Source organism: Meles meles, chromosome 14 (genome assembly GCF_922984935.1).
Source record: "Meles meles chromosome 14, mMelMel3.1 paternal haplotype, whole genome shotgun sequence".
NCBI lineage: Eukaryota > Metazoa > Chordata > Mammalia > Carnivora > Mustelidae > Meles > Meles meles.
The window spans coordinates 69,812,982-69,837,349 of NC_060079.1; the positions used below are offsets into that span (position 1 = coordinate 69,812,982).

General features: G+C 35.7%; 1 protein-coding gene across 2 annotated transcripts in view; it reads left to right on the forward strand.

Annotated features, from left to right (window-relative positions):
- GPC6 (glypican 6) overlaps positions 1-24,368 on the forward strand; it is a 1,107,056-nt gene that overhangs the window by 437,613 nt on the left and 645,075 nt on the right. The gene's annotated exons all lie outside the window — the stretch shown is intronic.

The window sequence follows — 24,368 nt, forward strand, 5'->3', positions numbered from 1 at the left end:
GCTAAAAACTTCCTTTTTAGACCCACTTTTGCTGCTTCTCTAAGGCTTTGAATCATTGTTTTCATTTTCAACTGTTTCCATGTACTTTTAAATTTCTTCTTTTATTTTGTGGTTGACCCATTCATTGTTTAGTAGCATGTTATTTAACCTCCATCCATTTCTGCTCTTTACAGTTTTTTTTCCCCCCCTCTGGTTGACTACTAGTTTCATAGTGTTCTGGTCAGAAAAAATGCATGATATGACTTCAACCTTTTTGAATTTTTTGAGGATTGTTTTGTGGCCTAACATATTTCTTCTGGAGAGTCTATTTTGTTCATTTGAAAGAATATGGGTTTTGCTGTTTTTGAAAGGAATATTGTAAAAATATCTATTAAGTCCATCCAGTCAAGTGCATCATTCAAAGCCATTATTTCTTTGCTGATTTTTTGTTTCAATGATCTATCTGTTGATGTAAATAGGGTGTTGAAGTCCCCTACTATTTTTGTACTAGAATCAGTTTGTTTTTAACTATTTTATGTGTTTGGATGTTCCCATGTTGAGTACATAAATATTTACAATTGTTGTATCTTCTTATTGAATTGTCCCTATTGTTATTATTTATTATCATTATTATTAGTCTCTTGTTACAGTCTTTATATTAAAGTGTATTTTGTCTGATATAACTCTTACTACTCCAGCTTTCTTTTGACATCCCTTTGCATGATAAATGTTTCTCCATCCCCTTAACTTTGAACCTGCGGGTGTCTTTAGGTCTAAAATGAGCCTCTTTATGCAGCATATAGATGGGTCTTTTTTTTTTTTTTAATCCATTCTGTCACCCTATGTCTTTTGATTGGAATGTTTAGTCCATTTACATTCAAAGAAGTTATTGTCAGATATGTATTTATTGCTATTTTATTGCCTCTTTTGTGGTTGTTTCTGAAGATTTTCTCTGGTCCTTTCTTGTCTTTTTCTCTTTCATAGTTTGTTTCTTTTCTATAGTGTTATATTTGGATTTCCTCCTCTTTATTCTTTTTTTTTCTTTATTTTTTAATTTCTTTTCAGTGTAACAGTATTCATTGTTTTTGCACCACACCCAGTGCTCCATGCAATACGTGCCCTCCCTAATACCCACCACTTTGTTCCCCCAACCTCCCAACCCCCGCCCCTGCTCCTCTTTATTCTTTACCTATTTATTGGTGATTTTTGATTTGTGGTTACCATTAGGTTTGTAATAACCTGTTCTGCATATAGCAGTCTTTATTAAGTTGATTATTGTTTATGTTTGAACTGTTCTTTTCTTCTCTCCTCTCCATGTTTTAGGTATATAGTGTCATATTTTACACCCTTTTATTTTGTGACTTACTGGACTGTTATTTTACTAAGATAATCATTTTTATTGCTTTTGGGTTTCCTACCTTCATACTGTCACTTTTGGTCTTTCCTTTCTACTAAAAATCTCTTTCTATTGTGAATGGTAGCCCTGCTGGATAGAATATTCTTGACTGCAGATTTTTCCCATTTGGTACGTTGAATATATAATGCCACTACCTTCTGGCTGGAAAGTTCCTGCTGAAAAATCCTCTTTCAGCCTTATGGAGTTTCCCTTGTATGTAACTGACCTTTTTTATGTTGCTACTTTTAAAACGTTTTCTATATGTAAATGTGTGTTTGTGTGTGTGTAATTTTGTCACTTTAACTACAGTATGTCTTTGAATGGATCTGCTTTGGTTGATTTTGTTTGGAATCTTCTGTGCCTTCTGGATCTGGATATCTGTTTCCTTCCCTAGATTAGGGATGTTTCCAATTGTTATCTCTTCAAATAAATTTTCTGGCCCTTTTTCTCTCTCTTTTTCTTCTGGGACTCTTATAATGTGAATGTTATTACATTCGGTGGAGTCACTGTATTCCCTAAATCTATTTTCATTTTACATAATTATTCGTTCTCTCTTTTGTTCACCTTCTTTACTTTCCATTACTGTAATCTAGGTCACTGGTTTGTTCCTCTGCTTCTTCCGGCTTGGTGTACATTCCATCAGATGTGTTTCTCATTTCATTTTTTGAGCAATTTATCTCTTTTATGTTATTTGTTATCATTGTGTAAGGGTCTCACACGTTTGTTCCACTCTTTTCTCACGTGCAGTGAGTACCTTTATGATTATTACTTTAAATTCTCTATCAGGCTTCTTATATTTGCTTCTCTTAGATCTGTGGCCTTGGGTTAGTCTTGTTATGTCATTTGGGACAAATTCCTCTGTCTTCTCATTTTGCCTAAATCTCTGTGCCTGTTTATTTGTTAAGAAGGTAAGTTTTCTCTCCTGTTCTTGAGAGTAATGGCCTTATGAAGAAGAGGTCCTATAGTGCCCAGCCATGTAGTATACCCTCTTCCCAAGGTTCTGCCACTTTAGGGAGTACGTCCAATGTGTGATCTGCTATTGCACCCTGGCTACTTTATCCTTCAGGCCAGTTGTCTGCAGAGGCTCTTTTTGCCTGTTGTGGGCAGTGTTTGGTCCCTGGCCTGAATGTGAATGCTTTAGCCAGACGTGCTCTGGTCTGATTGCAAAATGAGACCTGTCTCCACTGCCACCAGAATTGAGGCCCTGTAGAACTCCTAGGTCCAAATACATAGGGTTGTCAGGGTTTGGGGCCAGTCTAGTGGTGGAGGAGGGCATGCCACACTGGCACTAAGGCAAGTATGACTAGGAAGGGCAATTCCAGCGGAGCCCAATGGAGGGGGGGCTTGGTTGGTATAGGACACTTAGTGAGTGTCCATCTGAGCTTGTTCCTGCAGGTGTCCTTTGCTAATGCTGTGAGACAGGGGAAGGAAATGACATCAGCCATTTTCTTGGTTTCTGGAGGGGTCTGTCCATGACTGTTGCCTCTCTGCGACATACTTGGAGATGAACAAATAACTTCCCCACTGTGTGCCCCAGGCACTCCTTACAATGTTATTTCCACACTACATATCTAAACTGCTGGCTCTGACTTTTCTCCAACAGCACCATTGTATCCTCTGGGCTCTTCCCTAGCCAAGCCTGCTGATCTTTAGAACATTAGGCTTTAAGATCCGGTGGTTGTAAGAACTCACAAAATTCAGCCTCCCTCACTTTCTAAGCCAATTGCTATGGGGATTCCTCTTCCTGTCAGGGCTCCCTATGTCTTGGTCTTGGTCTCTCTCTCTTTTTTTTTTTTTTTTTCCCTTTCTAGTTGACTTCAGTTTCTTCCCCATCACAGTGGCCATGATCTGTTTCTCTCCCAAACATTGTCTCTGTACTTCCTATCATCTTTGATGTGGCCTCTTCCTACCTCTATTTGTGGAGTTTGTTCTGCCAGTCTTCGAATTGATTTCTGGGGTATTTAGGATGATTTGATAGTTGTCTGGTATTATTTGTGGGAGAAGGTGAGCCTAGAGTACTTCTATTCCACTGCCATCTTTCCTCTCTCCTCAGAGGTGTATTTTCTTTATAGCTTTTTCTAATTCTAGTCTTTCTCAGTGCAACTCATTGAATTCTTAGGTTGCTATTTAGTAATACCTAAGATCATCATAAAAAAGCAATGAAAATTATATTCAAATAAATAAGTTGTTGAAGGAAGACATTAAAAATAATTCTCAAAACTTTCATTAAGGGGGCGCCTGGGTGGCTCAGTGGGCTAAAGCCTCTGCCTTCAGCTCAGGTCATGATCCCAGGGTCCTGGGATCGAGCCCCGCATCAGGCTCTCTGCTCAGCGGGGAGTCTGCTTCCTCCTCTCTCTCTGCCTGCTTCTCTGTGATCTCTGTCTGTCAAATAAGTAAATAAAATCTTAAAAAAAAACACTTTCATTAATGACTCTAATGTACTCGTATTAAGATATGCTTTATGTCCTTCAGCAACTTAGAACCTGGTTGGAAAGACAGACATAGAACTTCAATAATTATCCTATGAATACACGTCCAAAGATATATAAGCAAATTCTTCTGTGAGTACAAAACACAGGATAAATCACATTAGGAAAGACCAAGAAAGTTTTAATAGGAACAGTTGTACACAAAATAGGACTTTTGGATGTATGTAATTTCAGTAAGCAAGGCAACATGAGAAAGGTATTTTAGGTCATGGAAATAGCACATGGAAAGTTCAGAATAAAAAAAAATCTGTGGTATGTTTGAAAATGGTATATACTCCTATTTTTTGTTTTGTCTTTCTCTGCCTATCAAGAAGGTCAAAGCTAAAAGCTTAAGGCATAGTGAATATTTCAGTATTTAATAGACTTTCTTTCTGCTCCTTACTAAATATTTTTCCATGTTCTAATTCAAAGCTATATTGCATATGTGCCTTTTATTTTAAATCATCTATAATCATTTTGGAAGTAGAGTGGATATTGATTATAAATGTGTTTAAATATAATTCCATTTTGTTTTGAATCAGTGGCTTGCTTCCAGCTCAGCCTAAGCATACCTCATTTGTAGTGAAAATGGTGTTTTTGAAATCGCTTAACCATTTCTGTTAGAATAACACCAACTGATCTTTTCTCTTGAGTACCATGACCATCTAATTTCGTTGATAATCATAATTCTTTTGACACTAGACCTTTACCATACAATCTTTCATAAATTATTTTTACTGTCCAAAAGACTGACTAACCAAATTGCATATAACCATTGTGTATTTGCTTTTACAAGACTCTATATACTCTGCCAAGATTCTCCAGAGCTAATTTATTTTAAAGGATGTAAGTTGTTTCTAGTTAGCTTCTGACTATTCAGGGAGTTTGTAAGAAAGTGCATATGCAAATGCTTTTTTCTGATAATTTTACCAACCAAACTATAAACGTTAATAATCTGAGACATCTGTCTCTTATTTCAGTGGTCTTTCTCCTACAGCTATTGTCTGTTTGTCCAGGTGATCAAAGAAAAGCATTATTAAAATTTCTCTTAGTACATGAAATAACATGATGCCATATAGTCTTACCTTGAACCTACAAAACTTGGATTTAGTGTTTGGTTTCTTCTTTCACTGGTCCTCTCCTCAGATTTATTTGATAGCTCACTATTTAAAGTTTTAGACCATCCAGATCTTGGCTTGTGTCTTTGAAGTGGAACCTTAGCTTCTAGGCAGCATTCTATTTTAACAGAGGTAGATGTGCTCAGCAATTATTCTGACTTTATTCTTATTGTTCCTGAAACCTTATATTTAAAAAAAGCATCACTGTCACACATAATATCCTATTTGATATATATATCATACTTATGTCTCACTAATTTTGTCAATGAAGAAGCCAAGGCTTAGAAACTTAAAGTGATATCCCCTAATCAAACAAGTCATGTAGACCAACCTTACACCATAGCCTAAAATCTTTGTTCTTTGTGTTGCTTCTTGGCTACTTTTTTGAGATAATGAAGTGCCTAAAACCCATTGCTTTTACTGAGTTTTTCTTAATAGCACAACAAGACATTTTCTGTATAGGTACTGAGGACTGAAAAGGTAAATGTGGTTTATATAGCTTAGTTCCTTTGTTAAGGAAGCGTCACTTTTGGTTTGTTGTAAGTGATATAACTCAAGATTAGTGTTTTACTTAATCCATTGGAAAGGCTGGATTGTCTCTGTTTTTATTTCACCTTTGACAATATAAACTAGGTGGTAGGAGTGTGGGTAAGTTTCTTGTCTGGGTAAGAAGCTGAATCAAGGTGAAGTTGAAGTCACTTTTGATGCATATCTGGGCATATAATTGACCTACATAATAAATCAAGTCAGATAACATTGCATTTTTGATAAATAACTGCTGGAGTGATAGTTCAAGTCAAGAGGGCAAGATGGATTCCAAGGGGACTATTTACTAAATTGCTGCATGAAGGTTCAGCACCACGGGCAGCTCCCAGCAGAAAGGCTACTCTGATAATCTGAGAAAAACGGCAATATATGTCCTAAATCTACTCGTTCATTTATCTTTTGTTCACTGGCTAAACTTTTATGATTCTGTTTTTTTCTTTTAATTCTTAGCATGTCTCATGTAAGATCAGGAAACTACAATCATTTTCTTAAGAACTTTTCATTTTTTGTCTTTTGTAAAATTGTTCCACCTTCCGCCTGGCTCTCAACCTGCTGATACATATCCTCTAGAGGACATGGAAAGGGACGCCTGGGTGGCTCAGGGGGTTAAGCCTCTGCCTTCAGCTCAGGTCATGATCTTGGGGTCCTGGGATTGAGCTCCGCATTGGGCTCTCTGCTCAGCAGGGAGCCTTCTTCCCCTAACCCCTCCGCCTCTCTGCCTGCCTCTCTGCCTACTTGTGATCTCTCTGGATCTCTCTCTCTGTCAAATAAATAAATAAATAAATAAAATCTTAAAAAAAAAAAGACATGGAAAGGAGCAGGTAGAATTTTGTTCTTCTAAATTTATGAATGAAATTTATGAACTTATGGTAATTCCTCTTAAGCTGAAGTAAGATCTCAGTTTAGCATCTCAGCCAATCTTTCCTTATGAAGCTAGAATTCCCATAGTTTGTTTATTTCCTTATTTGTTTTTGAAATTTATTTGCTTATTTGTTTTATTTTAATTTACCTTTTCTTGTTTGAAGAAATGGTTTGTTTTTGTTTTCCTTTTTATAATGACGATTGCAAGGGGGAAAAAAAAACTTACTGTATTTCTCCTTAATCAGTTAATTGTTCCCCAGCCAATCCTCCTTATGCTGAGTGCCTAAAACTGGGCTTTACTGAAACATTAGCATATTTCTTCACTCCATACTTTTTGTAATCCATCTGTTTCAACTTTACTGTCCAGAACAGCTTTCTGTAATGTATCCTTACTAGCATGTTGCCTCTTTTACTAAAACAAGGCAGACAGGAGGATTTTAAATCACAAATATTCTCTTCTTTCAATCAGAAAAGCACAAATATTTTCCTTCCTGAAGTGCAAGGTAACAAAATTAAAGACCTTATTTTTCTCTTCTCTCTTGTCTCTATACTCAAGTCAACAGCTGCTTTCAACCATTGACTTATAGCTTTATGACATGATATATGACATGATATAGATGAAGATATAGATATGACATGATGTATCTCCTAATACAACTTCTATGCAGCAGTTTTCAGCAATTAGGAAGTCATTGATTGGATCCCATAGTGACCACAGTCCCAAATTACTTTTGCTTATGGCTATACACGTTTAAAAAATATACTTCATTAATAATACTGCATTGGATATTTAAAAGTTGCCAAGAGTAGGTCTTAAAAGTTTTCATCATAAAAGAAGAAAATTGTTGATTATGTATGGTGATGAAGTCAACTAGACTTATTGTGGTGATGATATTATACAACAGATACAATATTGAGTCTTTAGGAATTGAATCTTTATGTTGTGTACAAATACATACTTTAAATATATACGTAAAATAATATTTCAGTGATATCAATAAAATAACAACAATAAAAACAACAACCCATATTTCTCTCTAAACTTTTCTGCATCTATGGGAGGATAATTGAGTTTCTTCAGCAGGATTAAAGATTGACCATGTTTTTTCTCTTACCACAGTCAAGACAAATCTGTTCATCACTAATCTGATGAAAGAATTCTCAGAGGTGATGACTTCTTATTTTTCCATGAAATAGTTTTCAGATTCACACTGCTGTGACAAATGAAAAACTTACTCAGTTCACACATCCATGATCTGGAGGACTTCCTGATTGAATGAGTATTATATTGCAAACTCTTGATTTTGTTCACGTAAGGCCAAGAGCTTAGTCATTGCTGTCCTGTATGGGTCTGGAAGTTGCAATTGAGTATATTATTATGTTATCTTTAGAGGAGTTTAACAGGTATATTATATGCCATAATGTGTTAAGAAATTTAAATTGTTAAGTAGCCACTGTAACTGGGGGTGGGGTGGGGGGGGGAAGTACCATATTTTTTGTTTTAAATGACTAAGAAATAATCATTCCATATATTTGATCGCATTTCATGTACTTGAATTTTAGAAGTTTTGTATTTGGAAAGAAAATAGCTAATATTTTTGAATACCTACCGCATATCCATTACTGTAGAGGTTGACATATATAATTATTAATTACGACTTTGAAAATTCAGTATTCTTATTCAATTATCCTTCCTAGTTTCCATTTTCATGTATATAAAGTACTGAAATTCCACTTTTAGGTCAATCTAGGTCCCAGACAAGGAGGTTTAATAGTGTGTCTAAGGTCACAAACATAGTTAATAAAGTTACTGCAGTGCAAATCTAGGTCAGTCTGATACTAATGCTTGTTTGACTGCAGCTGACAATTGAATGAGGCTGTTTTTGCAGTGGATGCCTGCATAGCTATTCCTTACTATTCAATCAGTTAATATATATCAACCGTACTTTATTATTGGGGATTGTTTATTAGTCCCTCTGTTAGATGTTACATTTCCTTTATAATTCAAGAGGGAAAGAGGACATAGAAAATTTCCTTTGGCATCCCTTTCTTCAGTACTTTTCATTTTACTCTTTTTACAAATCACCTTTTCGTGAGCAAATCTTTTACATTGTTCAGTAGAATTTAGGGAGATCGTTGGAGAAAATACTTGAAAATGTGTATCTGGTTGGAAATGTGGATACTATGCCCAAGATGCTAGTTTTCTCTGTATTTATGTAATCTGTAGTACATACAATTTTTTCTTACATCTGTCTTAATTTTATAATTTTAATTCTTTTAGCATTTAAGTGAAAAAAGCCCATATACATAATTTTTACTAAGAAGCAACTTTTTATAGGTCACTTAGTTTTAAAAACAAAGTTATATATGAGTCTAATTTTTACTTCTAGCCGGGTTTCCATAAATACTACTGAACAATGATGAAGCTTTTCTCACTGAAGGGTAGACTTGGAAAAATACATTTAAAAAGTATGTAATAAAGAGCAAGATAGTGGAGGGAACATTTTTTTTTCTTTCTTTTTTTAATTTAATTTTATTTTTTCAGTGTTCCAAGATTCATTGTTTATGTACCACACCCAGTGCTCCATGTAATACATGCCTCCTCAGTACCCACCACCAGGCTCACTCATCGCCCCCATCCCCTTCCACTCCAATTGTTTCTCAGAGTCCACAGTCTCCCATGGTTCATCTCCCCCTTCAATTTCCCCCAAATTCACTTTTCCTTTCATTCTCCTAATGTCCTCCATGTTATTCCTTATCCTCCACAAGTAAGTGAAACCATACAATAATTGACTTTCTCTGCTTGACTTATTTCACTCAGCATAATCTCCTCCAGTCCCATCAATTTCTGGCTTCTCTTTCCTTCTAGATTAGTAGTACCTTCATGATCAGCCATACATTTCTGGGATAATCAAAAGAGGATGGAGTGACACACTAGTTTAAACTCTCAAGTAGTTTTTACTAATTAAGAATTGTGGGGGTGCCTGCAGTGGCTCCGTCGTTAAGTGGCTGCCTTTGGCTCAGGTCTTGATCCCAGGGTCCTGGGATGGAGCCCCACATTGGGCTCCCTGCTCCATGGGAAGCCTGCCTCTCCCTCTCCCACTCCCCTGCTTGTCTTCCTTCTCTTACTGTCTTTCTGTCAAATAAATAAAATCTTTTAAAAAAATTGTGTTTCCATCATTAACTTCAATTTACATAATTCTTTACTTAGCACTTTCATATAAATAACAATTAAGGTAATGAATGTATTTAAAATAGTAAGATAGTTTAAAAAACTCTGCTCAGTTCTTTTTACCAGATAGTCATCAATGTCTATGAGAACCTATTGGTAAATATTTGGTCATGCTCTTTTTAGGCCAATCTGCTATTTATTCTGAATGTATGACCCTTAAAAAGAACAATTTTTCTTTATGACTTAGGAATTAGAGCTTTATAGTACTGAGAATTGTGCCTACATTAGTACAAATTAGCTAAGGAAACGTAATTATTTTATTGTCCATTTCTAGATTTTTAGTAAACTTCACTACATGTACAAAAATTCGGTATATTACATTAAGTAATTGACTAAGCCAGTCTTCTACAACTCTCATTTTACTATCCATAGATGTTTCGCATGCCTGATGTAATTTTACGTCATTTATGAATGAGAAATTGCAGTGCCTCTCTGATTTTTCCCATTCTCTCTGCACACCCCCCCCCATTCTCTTTAATCTCTTAGAAATAAAGCATGCAATATTCCCTCCTGAGAGCTCTCTAAATTGTTCCTGGATTCCTTTTACTTACTACTCTGAGTCTCTCTTGATTTGCATAGACAGTGCCCTGCAATGGAAGTGAGGGAGTGAATAGAGCCCACAAGGTTCTTGTTCATACATTTTCTGGGTGAGACATTTATCTGGGGGATGAAATTGGTTTCTGAAAATAAGACTTTCCTTGTAGTTCATTGCCTAACTCAAAATATATTTTCCTATGTGGCTTATTACATGTTATTCAAAAGTTTTGTATCTCTTTCCATCAAAAAAAAAAAAAAGAAAAAAGAAAGAAAGAAGAAAAAACTTTTAAAATTGTTTGTGAGCACAAATTGAAAAGCAGCAATTGCTCATGATGCTTGGTTCTTACATGGAAAACAGTTAAGGTTCACAAAGTGCGTTACTCTGGCCAGGCAGCGTAAGCCAAGGCTGCCCAATGTGATTAAGCTGAATTGAACACCAAAGGCAGCCTGTACCAGATACAAACTTTAGGAAAAGAAATTGAGTTACGTTACTGTTGCCACCCAACTTTACTGTGAACACAGCAGGATCAGTCCCTTTAGGGAGGTCTCCAGACAAAATGTGGGGATGACATTACTGAAACTAGTGTTGTATTTATTTCTTTGACTTACACTTGATCTCCCATTACCAGCCTGATGGACATTCCCCACCAAGCTTGTCATTCTCACTGGGCCTTTCACCAAGAATTCCTTCCGCCTTTAAATATCGTAAAATATTTTTTTCACATCTCCTTCTAGCAAATGAAGAAAAGTCATTCTTAAATTTCTACTCATGAAATTCTACTGAGAATGAAACCTCATAAATATTAAAGAAACTTCCGAAATGTTCTAGAACAATGCACATTCAGTTAAAATCAACACTAAAATAATGATCAAGCTCTTCAGTTAGAAATGAGTGATAGTTTTAAGAGTCCCTAAATAAATGGGAATTTCTGACATATTTAAGAATTAACATTTATGAAAAGGTTATGCAGTCTTCCCCTCTTATTACATACAAATTGCTTCCTAAAACTACTCTAATGCATTTTTACATTTACTAACACCATGAGAAATTGATTAACTTTTTAAAATTTATGTGTCTTGTGTTGACAAGAGTAGACATGATGCCAACTGCTAATATTAAAACTTTCATTTTTAGCATTGAGAAATAGGCACTATTATTCATTCTTAAATCAACAGACAATTCAAAGGAACTTGCAAGAAAGCATATAGAGTCAAATGTTAGAAGTATTAAATACACTTTAGATATTATTTATTTATTCATTCATTCATTCTTTCATTTTTATTTTTAGGGAAAGAGTGTGAGAGCCAGCAGAGGTTGGTGGGAGGGGCACAGGAAGAGGTAGAGAGAGAATCTCAAGCAGACACTTTGCACAGTGCAGAGCCCAACTAGGGCTTGATCCCATGACCTCGAGATCATGACCTTAGCCAAAACCAGTAGTTAGATGTGTAACCAAATAAGCCACCCAAATAGCCCTAGATATTATTTATTCTTAACATGAACTTTCAAGAATGATACATTTACATGATCTATTAGGAAGGATAATTTTGAAAATACATTCAAACATAAAAGTGTTTATTTTAGACATTGAAAATCATGAGTATCATCCAGTTTTCACATGAAAAAGCTATACTGGAAAATATCTTGAAATTCAGTTAAATACAAGAGTGTTTGTAAATATAGAAGATGCTAATGCCTTGAAGAAAGACTTTTGATATCTTTCCCCTTGAAATTATGCAGATACCTGAAAAGATGCATTTTTAAGTTTGAAATAAAAATCTTCCTAAATTTGTTATAATGAGATTATAACCCAAGAAAAGGCAATATTTCTATCTTTATGATCTCTAAAATGTGAACAAGTAAATTATTGTTAAATGTGCTGGATAAGGCAGAGAGATCATTTTCAATTGATATGAATTTCCTTTTCCCTACCTCACAAACTTTGAATACTTAGAGTTTTGGCATTGCTTTAAAAAAAAACTTACAAGTTTAACAAGAAAACAAGAACAGGACATAATAATTCATGCCTAAATAAAGATAGAAAATGAAATGTAAGAATCTTTCCTCATTTCTAGTCTGCCTACTATTTTGACTATTTTTAATACCCGTTTTTTTGTTTCATCTATTTTTAGCAGCAGCTCTGAAATATAAGCAGTGAACTCATCTGCATTAACCACTTTTCATTCTTCTTCCTTCTTTCATTTTTTTTTCACTTGTATTTTATAGTTCTTCTTACATTGATTGCCTTCATAGCCTTAAATGGCATATTGGAAGCTTTATTTCTTGAGCAATCAACTTCTGACAGCGTCTCTTGACTCCCTGCCATGTATCATAAGGAATTCTTTCTTTCCTTCTTTTGTTTTGTTTTGTTTAGAAATTTATTATTTATTAGGGGAGGGGAGGGACAGACAGAGAAGGAGAGAGGTAGAGGGAGCATCTCAAACAGGGGCTCTGCTGAGTGCAGAGCCCACCTGGGACTCAACTCATGACCCAAGATCATGCCCCCACCAAAACTCAAGAGTCGTAGGCCTAACCACTTGAGCCACCCGGGCACCCCAGGAATTCCTTTTCTCTTTTCCCTCTTCCAGCCCTCAATGGTACAGGACTTGTCAGGTAAAATCCCTGAAATTTTCTTCATCATATTCAGGAGGAGATCCAAAGCCCTTATCAAGACCCACAAAGCCCTATTCACAATATCTGGATCCAGCCTTTCTTTCAAACCTCAGCTCCTACTCCTCCTCCCCTATTCACTCTTCTCTGGCCTTGGGCTTCTTTCTGGAACTCAAACATGAACAGCTGAGTACCTGAGGCAGTGGCCATTGTCTGTAGTGTTCATCCTGTGAACTGACGCTTGCCTACTTCATCCCTGAGAGCACTTGCTTTACATCCCTTCTAAAAATAGCTACATACCATCATATCTGTCCTGCATTATTTTACAATAACATTTATCATCTCAGTTTATACTATATATATGTATATATATAAACAATATATATAAAATATATATAAATATATATAAACAATATGGCTATATATAAATATATATGAATATATATTTATATATAGAAAAATATATATAAACAATTAATATGGTTATATATATATATAACCATAATATATATAATTTATATATATATATATATAATATATATATATATATATATAAATTATATATATTAATTGTTTTTCTTCCTTTAAGTTTCAGGAGGTCATGCCTTTTTATATCCTGTTTTTGTTTGACATTGAATCCACAGTGATAAGAGTAGAACAAACACTTAGGTATTTGTTGAAAGAATTAATTTATATGGTTTATAAACTTACATGCTGCTGTATACTATTAATTAAGTGTCCAATATTTTGTCTCTACATTGGTTCCAAAGATGTAAATTATAATATTATGTAAAATGTAAATTATAATATTATGAATATATAAATAGCATGCATTATAGGATCCTCAGTGTGATTGGGTCTATAGAGAAGAATGTAATAGTCTGGAGCTAAACACATGCTGCTCAAAGGGAAATGTTTTAAGCTTCAAGGTCAAATGTCCATTTTTTAATAACCTATAAATTGCTCAAACAATAACATACTTTATTCTCTGTATTACATTCATGGATTATCTTGTCAGTTTTTATTTGCCATTATTTATCTTGACAGATACAGTGACTGTGGTCTTCACCCATATCTCTAGAATAAGCTGGTTCCTGATTGTATTGCTTATCAAACATCTGGAAATGGGGGACCTTCTTTAACACATATGCTGAATTTGCCATCGTTGATTTCTTTCCTTTTTAAAATTTTTTTATTATGTCAGTCACCATACAGTATGTCATTAGTTTTTGATGTCGTGTTCCATGATTCATTGTTTGTGCAGAACACCCAATGCTTCACCCAAGGCACTCCATGCCCTCCTTAAAACCCATCACTCAGCTAACCCATTCTCCTACCCATCCCTCTGCCCTTCTAAAACCCTCAGTTTGTTTTCAGGAGTCCATAGTCTCTCATGGTTTGTCTCCCCCTCTGATTTCCCCCCTTCATTTTCCCCCTTCTTCTCCTAAAGTTCTCCATGCTTTCCTTATGTTCCACACATGAGTGAAAGCATCTGATAACTGTCTTTCTCTTTTTGACGTATCTCACGTCATCCAACAGTTCCATCCATGTTGATGCAAGTGTTGGGTATTCATCCTTTCTGATGGCTGAGTAATATTCCTTTGTGTATATAGGGGCCACATCTTCTTTATCCATTCAACTGTTGAAGGGCATTTTGGCTCCTTCAACATGGAGTCCTGGGGACATTTTTGCCATGAACATTGGGGTGCATGTGGCCCTTCTTTTCGCTGCATCTGTAACCCCCAACAAGGGGAAGAATCAGAGACTGTGTCCTCTGCCACAGAACAAATGGGTATGGATTTAATCAAGGTGTCAGAAATTGACTTCAGAGTAACAATTATCAAGGCGATATCTAGGCTTGAGAAAAATATTAACAACAATGTAGAATCTCTAAGGGCAGAAATGAGATCTAATCAGGCCAAACATAACAATTCTATGAAGGAAATTCAGTCTAAACTGGATACTCGGACTGCCAGGGTAAATGAGGCAGAAGAACAAGTTAGTGAGCTAGAGGAGAAGACGTTAGAGAGGAGGGAAACCGAAGTGGCATGGGAAAAACAAATGAAAACCCAAGGAATCAAACTGAGAGAGATTTCTTTCCATGGAATCACAAAGTTAAATCTGCTTCCTGGGTCCAACTGTTTCTCTTTGTTGGATTATTTGGGTTTTTTTTAGCCAGAGTGCTCATGAGGTATGCTTTGAGTGTAAATGCACCTGATAATGTCTTTATTTTGCCCTGATACCTGGTGGATGGTTTGGCTAGGTGTGGATTATGTGTTGAAGTCCTTTTTCCTCAGACATATTGTTCATTGTCATTAAGGATCTTTTGTCACCAATGAGAAGTGTGACACTGATCAGATTCATGTCTCTGTGGAAGAGATTTTTTATCCCACACTGTTTTTTTTTTTTTTCTCTCAAAGACTTTATTTATTTATTTGAGAGACCACACACACAAGCAGGGGGAGGAGTAAAGGGAGAGGGATAAGCAGACTCCATGCGGAGCACAGGATGGGATACGGGGCTCAATCCCATAACCCTGAGGTCATGACCTGATCTGAAATGAAAGGTCAGATGATTAACTGACTTAGCCACTCAGGTACCCTATCCCACACTCTTTTTTTTATCCCAAGCAAACTTTTCCTTTGTTTTTATCATTGGCATTTCATGAGCATGTTTCTAAGTGTATTTTTTTGTTTGTTTGCTTTTGTGTATTCTATCTGTTATTACATGGGTCTTTATTTTTCCTTCAGACTGGAGTGTTTATTTCCTTTTTGAAAATGTTTTCCCTTTATTTCTTTAATTACTTCCTCTTCTTATTGCCTTTCACATTTATTAGATGAGGTAACTTTAGACATTTATGGATTGATCCTCTACCCCCACACCAATAATTCTATTAATTTTTTTTTTTGCCCTGTCGTCTAAGAGAAGACCTCCTATTTGTTATTTATTCATTTATTTTTTTGCTTCTTACAAATTTCAGTAACTATGCCCTTAGTTTTCACAGTCTTCCTCCCCTCTGTTTCTTTTTTTTTTCTTCTTTTTCTTCTTCTCTTCCTTCTCCTACCCCCTGCCTCCTCTATATTCCCTCCCTGCTTTTTCTCCTCCTTCTTCTCTATATGCAATTTTGGAATCAGTGGTTCTATATCTTGACTCATAATTGGAGCTGAGCTCTCCATTACTGGAACAATTTAGCGTATGGGAGGGGGTTGCTGATATACTGTATCATGCATCGACTCTGGGAGAGTAGTTCTGTACTTCCAAGTACTAGGGACCTGAAAAGTTAAACATCTCAGCACAACTTTTAATTGGGGCCAAGTAGAACATCCAGGAGTCCATGAGAATTGAGTGTTCAGCCAGGAGCTCGAAAAAGTCAAAGAGTTAATTAGAACTTAGGAAAGATTGGCTCAAGAGAAGGAGCCCAGAAGGACACCATGTGCTTTCCTGTGCATGAGAAAATGCTGACCCAGACATTTCAAACCTAACTTTGTGTAGCCAGGATTGAGAAGTTTAAGTTGGCACATTTACCCATGGATAATAAATTTAATTCAAAGAGAAGTAAAAATACACAAGGAGATTTGAATATGAAAAGTAGTTTGTGAAACGATCAAGTCATAGGTTATATATAACTATATGCAAAATATGTCCACTGGGCTTTCAGAGGTGGAGAGGGAAGGGGGGGATTGCACATAGTTGTGAAGGAACAGACACACTTATTAAGCCACATGATAACAGTATATAGAGATGCCTGTTCATACCCAGAATTAAGTGTCATCTAATTGGATCTGACGTTCTGAATTATTTCTACCTTCTCATTTTCCATATAAATATTATTAAAACATACTAGGAATATATTTTGTTGTTTTAAAAAAATAAACTTTTGTCAGCTTCAGGTATTTTTCCTCAAAGTCTTTTATAATGGATATTATCTACATCAGCACGAGTTCCTCATTAGGAATTGTGGTGAATGAAATTATTTAAGCAAATTTGGAGAAAGCCTTATTCTATGTGGATGTATTTAGTGTAGCCTCTCCTGAAAATTCCTTTTTCATTGTTGCTAACAAGTGGAAAACAAATGCTCCTATCTAGCACAGTCCTGTTTTCCTCTTAAAGAAATCTTTCTCAATGATTTCCTTTAGTTTTTTCTAACCTACTTTCTCCATCATAACATGAGATAAACAAACTTATTCTTTTATCTGTAAAATCTGTAAAATGCACTCCCAAGGGTGAAAACATTTCTAAAAGAAGGCATTAACATAAGCTTTATTTAACCAGTTCACATCAATGATCTTAAGAATCTAAAGAAAGACAAAAGGAAATATTATATCCACGTGTTTAAAGATTATACTGCTCTTAACACTGTAGTTACTCCAAGGAAAAATGCAGTGTACAATTATAAATACAGAGCTGCCCAACTAGACGTGTTTCTTTCTCTGTACAAAGAAACCACTTCAGTTTCTGTGTTTTGTATTAAGGATTTAGCTCAGTACACGTGCCAGGACATTATTTTATGATGGCTACTATTACTGTATCTCTTACATCCATGCAAAATGCCAATCTTTCTTAGAGAGAGCAAATTGTTTTCCGTTAAGGCAGGAGGACTTCAAAGCAGAGAAATTGAAAACAGAAATGTATGGGTGTCCTACAAGATCAGCCTTGGCACCAGCATAAACCCTCTCTGTCCCTCAACCCCTGCTCTTTCCTCTGCCTTATGGAAAACACTAACCATGATCAGTATGACCTCAGGACATACCGAAATCTCCTGGGCTGCCCAAAGTGGGGACTAAGTGATTCTTGCTGCTCCTGTATGGCTTTTTTGAAATGAGGAAAAGATCGAGAGTTCTCCTTTTTGAAGTATGGAATAAATACATTCCTTGGTGGTGACTTATTCCTTAGTAAGGCGCAGAGCTCATGGGGTTGGCCTTCCATTGTCCTTATGTGTATGTGTCCTTTCATGTGTATTACCAGTTCATCATACTCTGATCTAGAGTTCGGTGGATAATTTAAAAACCTTGATATGAAGTACTTGGTGCTTAAAACCATTGCTCCACCATACCGAGGGGATCATCAAGACCTCGGGTACCTGAAGCTTCTCTATCACTAACCATGACGTTCTCTAGGAAGGGAAGGTGGAAAGGCAAGACTATATGGGACAAAATATTCATTTTGAGTAATGTTATAATTATATATTAAATAATGGTATTCATTTTTAATTCAGCCTTTACGAGGAGGCAGAGATCAAATATAAAACAATTTGCACTTAGATGAATTAGAGAAACAAATGCAAATGTTAGAAATTGAACACCTAAAAGGAAATACTTTAAGAAGTTCACAAAGAATAAGAAAGGTTTAAGAACCTTGGGAATTTTACTTACAAAGAAATCCTGTAAAATACACACACACCAGGGACTTTTCTGCATAGAAACATATTTTAATTAATGAACAGAAAACTAAAGAGGAGTGTAGGTTATTTAGTAAACAATATATGCTGTAAGGTTGAAATGCAGTCTGACTACATGAATGAATTTAGTCAAAATACTGTCTGATGTCCTGTTTTCATAGCAAATGAGAAATAGTAAAGATATCTAAACTTATGACAAGGTAACAAAACAAAACAAATAAACAAACAACAACAACAACAACAACAAAACCCAAAAAACCGGGTGGGGGAATGCTACAGCACTCTTAGAAATATTTGCCTGATGACTTGAAGTTGAAGAGGGGGGTGGGGGTGGGAAATGGTATTTTGAAGACTTATCCCTGGGTCTCTGATTTTATGGAACAGATGAAAAGAAAATCTCCATTTTTAGCAGCCAAATGCTTAATGTCAGACAGATGTTATAACCATGATTATAGGATTTTATTTAATTCAGAACAAAAGTATTTGGGTCTTATCTTGGCATGAGAGCTCGCTTTGTAATGATGATAGAGCACAGTTTAAACATTACACTAATCTATGAATGGTCAACCCACCAGATTACTTAATTAACCAATAACTTAGAGAATTTCTCTTTTAGTATAGTTTTAAAAAGAGGTTATCCCTTGCCTGTTTGAGCTTGACCCTAACATTGCCTATGTTTATTATTTTGCTATGTTACAAATTGTCCTTTCTGCCCATCTGATTAAAATGGAATCAGGTTTTCTCCCCCCTCCCCTTTTAATGGACGCACATACGGAAGTATCTAGATTTTTCAGGATTCTGGTGGATCTTTTTGTGTACATTTGAGCCAGCTATGAAAACTAAACCCAAAATTAAGGACAGGACTTGTTCTGCATGACTTCTTTTTGAGCCACAATACAAAATAAAAGCTAGCCAAGGAAGATTGTATTGTAATTAACTGAAACCGTATGTTAAATATTTAGAGCAAAAATAATGTTTGATGACCTCTCCATAGGCTTTGTCTCTTCTTTTAAAAAATCCTTTTATTTTAATAGATTTGTATTTTAACAGTATTAGTTCCCACAATAAGGTTATTTTGAAAAAAAATTATTGTTGCTGTATAGCATAGAACCATATATTCCTATAATCCTCTTGTTTTTGCTCATGGAATTCTATGCAGGATGAAAGAGATCTATCCATCAGAAGAAAATATTCAGATTTCCCTTTTAAGTATTTATTTTTCTATATCTACTTTTCGATTGTTTTGTAGATCATGTTGCCCATACCAATGTGATTACAAATTTAGCTAATTAATGTAATTAATCTAGTCTTTGTCTACGTAAGTTCCACTCACATATAGTCTGCAAACCAGTGCTATTCCCCAAACTGTTCCTGGTCCATGAAGAGGTAAGAACAGACATTTGAGGGCAATGTTTAGATACTTTTATAGCAGTTTAACAGAGTAATTTTTATGTCTGCTGAACTAATAATTTAAAATGCCCTTACATTTTATATCTTTTATCCCCATTGTATTTGTATTGTATTTTGCAAGTATAATACTGTCTTGTGACAGGTTAGGGAAAACATTGGACTTAGAGTATAGAAAACTTGAGAAGTACTAGCCTGGATCTCAAGGCAACTAGCATGAGGGGAGAGGGAAGCTGTGAGCATTTTGCTATAGACAAGCCACAGTAGAATTAAGCAGTGATTCGGATAACAAAGCATATTGAGGAGGATAATTGCAGCATAGTCTCTGCTAATTCATTATTAGCCCTTGCATCTTGAACATTACGGATTTGAACTGTGTGGGTTCACTTACATGCAATTTTTTTTTCAATAAATACAGCATAGTACTGTAAATGTATTTTCTCTTCCTAAGGATTTTCTTAATAACTTTTTTTTTTCCTGTAGCTTAGTTTATTGCAAGAATGCAGTATGTACACATGTGTAACATCCAAAATAGGTTTTGGTCTATTATTTGTGTTATTGGTAAAGCTTCCAGTCAACACTAGGCTATTAAGTTTGGGGATTGGGGGAGCTGTAAGAAGTTATATGCAGATTTTTGACTGTGTGATGGTCAGTGCTGCACTCTCAGAATTGTGCAAGGGTCTGCTGTATGTGTAAGTGACTCTCCCAGTTTCCTCTGCCAGTCACACTCACCTTCCATGGCACATCGAATGTTTGACAACACGGGGCTACGCTTGTGAAAGCCCTTGTGCTCCACCAGTTGGCATACTTACTAACAGTGAGTTGTTTTTATTCCCAAATGATGTTATCTTCGTTGTCATTTACTTGTAATTATGTAATTTAATTTAATGTTATGTAAATCAATGAAAAATGAATATATAAGGGAATATAACTTTTTTTAATTTTCATGATAGATAAGCTGAATGATTTAGGAAGATTCAATAAAAATCTAATAACCGAACCAAACCAAACCCTATCCACTTCTAAAAAATGTGAAACTTGGTACTGTTAGAGAGCTATGGATGTTTGACAATATGCAGTAAAATCTATCTAGATTTTGCACATGATTTTCTTCTCAACTGTCTTTAAGTTCCTGTTTCGCTTTAAAGAATTGAAATTGGAAATGGTAGGCAATGTAGAATTGATGTGGATCATAAAGACTAATCAAAGCGTAAATTTTAGAGATCTACTCTCAATTTTTTTAAAAGGCCTTTTCCTACATACAAAGGTTAGGAAATGAGTATTTATATCTATATATATTTAAATTTGCCAAGAGCCAACTTTTACATTAATTAACCTGTTCATAACCAATTCTATTAGATAAGAAAACCTCTACTATAATTGTACCAGGTGTTTGTACACTTTTCATACAAACCTTCATCAACATATTTAATGACTAATAATTATTTGCTAATGACTTTAATAAAATATTTATTTTTGAATTGGTTACAAAAGAGAATTAGGTGAAAATCATGACAAATTCTCCCTTGGCTCAGCTAATCACTGCCGTGAAAAGCCCATTTGTTGAGATAAGGCCATAGCTTTAATTAAACTTTTGGAATTTTATAGTATTCTCCAAGTATCATGTCGGGAATAAAGAGGCTTATGGAGAAACAATTTGACTTGACTACCCCATTGAGAGAACACAGTGGGTGGCGCTCATTGTTTATCCATTCAAGAGTAAAACAAACAAGAACGTGGTATTTGCCAGTCACTGTAATTGGCTTTATATACTAAGGGGGAAAATATGCAGCTTTTGGTCTTGAGGAGCTTACAGTCCAGTGGGAGACAGGAATGTGGTAACAGGCTAGTTAGAATACAATTTGGCAGGATACAATGTAAATGACGTTTCTTGAGAACATTCTTGGAGAGTACACAAAAGTAAGAATGGCACTCATTTTGTGTGGTTTGTCGCCTTCTCTAGTGAAGTAGGTAGGTAGATACGGAGTGCAGGAAAGATGTGGTCAGGGACTATACCCTTTTTTCTGCTGTTCTTTATTTTCTCTTAACATTAGTCCCCTGGTGATAAGCCTGCAAATAATTTTAATTTTTCCTTTATACCTGTATTTTAATTTTTTTAAAAAAAATCCACTATTTCCATAGTTAGAATTAGCTAATAATGTTTCTTTTCAAATATGTTGAGGATTACCGATTTCACAGCAGCAGGTCCCATTCATGTGGATGGTGTTTCAAGAGGAATTGGCTGGAACATAGTCTCTAGGGATGACGACTCTAAAACAGTGCTTCTGCCTCCTGAGAAACAAAGTGGACTAGCCTGTCCACTTGCCAGGACAATCTCCGGATAGCAGATCTGGCTGTTTCTAAACCAGGAGAGGATTGCTGTGCACAAGAAGGGTCTGCATGGTATTGCAAAACTTAGACTTACAAAGGCAGGAAATCTTATATTTTTCAGTAGATACCTTCATTCTGTGTCTTCTTCTTCTTCTTCCATTTTTAATATGTAAAATTTGTTAAATTCTAGATGATAAAGTACAGAGAGATTCATATCTCGGTAGGTTCTTCCAGCACTCTTTGTGGCCTTGGGCCACAGGAGTCAGCCTTGGGCATGACTCTAACAAGACACAGGTTTGTAGAAAAGAAAATAATATATGCCATACAAAGGAGGAAGCAAGGTTTTGGAAGCAGTATCTGATAGGGTTAAGTCCAAATCCTGTTCATTTTGACATTAGATAGGATATTTTAATATTGGGCAGAAATATTGCTGAAAATAATGTTGAGGAACAAATATCAAGCAACACATTTATCACTCATTTAGCAGAAAACATTATAATTATTTTGATTGTGTGGATGAAACTACCCTAAGTTTGTTTCATGGACAAGTTTTTATTTACAAGTTTTCACTTTATTACATGACGTACTTGTGGATGCTTCACCGTATGTAACTGAAGTATCCTATCTTAAACATACTACTAAACAGGCATAAGAATGTCATGTTTTAAATGGGAAGTTTCTCTTGTGGTTTTGGTTTGGGAGTAATCATTCATTAAAAAATGCTATGTGGTTTATGCAAAAAAAGAAAATGTCATGTTTTTTGTTTTAGTTTCCTTCTAAAATTTAATATTCCAGCATATCTCTTTTCCCTTTCTTTTCCTTTCCTTCCCTTCCCTTCCCTTCCCTTTTCTTTCTTTTTCTCTTCATCTTTTCTTTTTTAGATCTCTGGCCTGTTTTCGAGCCTGTTTCTGGCAATTACCTGCTGGATGAGAATCACATTTACTCTACCTCAGCTCCTCAGGAAAGACAGCAAATACTCCACATGTCTTAAATGACAATGCGCTCAGTTTATTAAATTTTCTTGTGTTGCCCTTGAGGGAATTCTAGCAGCAATGGCTTTGGACTTTTTACCAGCATTGAGATTTTTGCTGCTTTCCTCTGGTATGCATTTATTAAAGACTTTTTTGTTAAGCAATATTAATTTATTCTGTTTTGTAAGTACCTCATTCACTGTGTGTGTATGAATTTCCATTCTCAAAATCTATTTTTCATAAGTGTTTTTGGCAGAGGTCCGATGACATGCAGTTTTACTAATGCCTTTATGACGATGCCAAATATTTCACATGGGTTGAACACACATTCATGGTGTACCAGTCCACTAGACTTGACACTTCTGTAAAAGATGCTATGGCCGGGACGCCTGGGTGGCTCAGTTGGTTAAGTGGCTGCCTTTGGCTCAGGTCATGATCCCAGCGTCCTGGGATCGAGTCCCACATCCGACTCCTTGCTTGGCAGGGAGCCTTCTTCTCTCTCCGTCTCTGCCTGCCACTCTGTCTGCATGTGCTTGCTCTCTCTCTCTCTCTCTCTCTCTCTGACAAATAAATAAATTAAAAAAAAAAAAAAAGATGCTACGGCCCTCATGAAATCCAGTCTTTTGGGGAAACCATCTTGTAAACCAGTGATAGAAACTCCTCACCCTTGCGCGCACTGTGCAGGAATCCCTACTGACATTTGCACTGCTAGTGCTCTGCATACATCTTCTGGGCTAAGTGATGTACCCTAGGTGCACAGTTGTAAGGGAAAAGGCAAGGTTGAGTTTACAATTTTCTGACTCCATTATACATGTTGTCTTAAGGGGGATCATGCCCTCTAGGTGACAGAGTGGACTGAAGTCTGATACGTGGATTGACTGAGAAGGTTATTTTATAACGAAGAGAATGGTTTCCTTTGCTAACATTTGGCATATTACTATATTGTTAAAGTAAGTGCTCTATAAAACAAGAAAGCGATATGGCTATAAGGGGGATATATGTAATCAATCCCGCCTGCTTTCCTTCCAACTTAAAGTTTCTTGGATTGGTGAAATTCAATTAATCTTGAAAATACTGTTCACATCCTCACTTCTGAACCTTTCCAAGACTTAATAACTTTGTGTGTGTTGCTGCTCTGCCTTCTATCTAAGTTATCGACATTCTCCCCTTATAGAGATTGAGAACATCTGGTTAACACCCTCTTGGTAATAACCTTTCATATTTTCTTGATTTTAAAGTAGACTTTGACGCCATTATTCTTGGAAAATGACATTTTTATATTGGAGTTCCTTTTGCTCCATGCCTGTTGAATATACCCTGCTTCTGTGGCTCGTAGACCTTTCCTTCTCAAGAGGTTTTCATAATTCTGAAAACAATCCTTCTTTTTTCCTGAAATTCTGTTGTCAATTACTTTGTTTGTGCAGCTGAGCATAATTTGTCCTAAAATGAAAACAGGAAATTCAGAAACAAATTTATGTTCTTAGGTGTTTCGTCTTTATTGGAACAAATATACTGT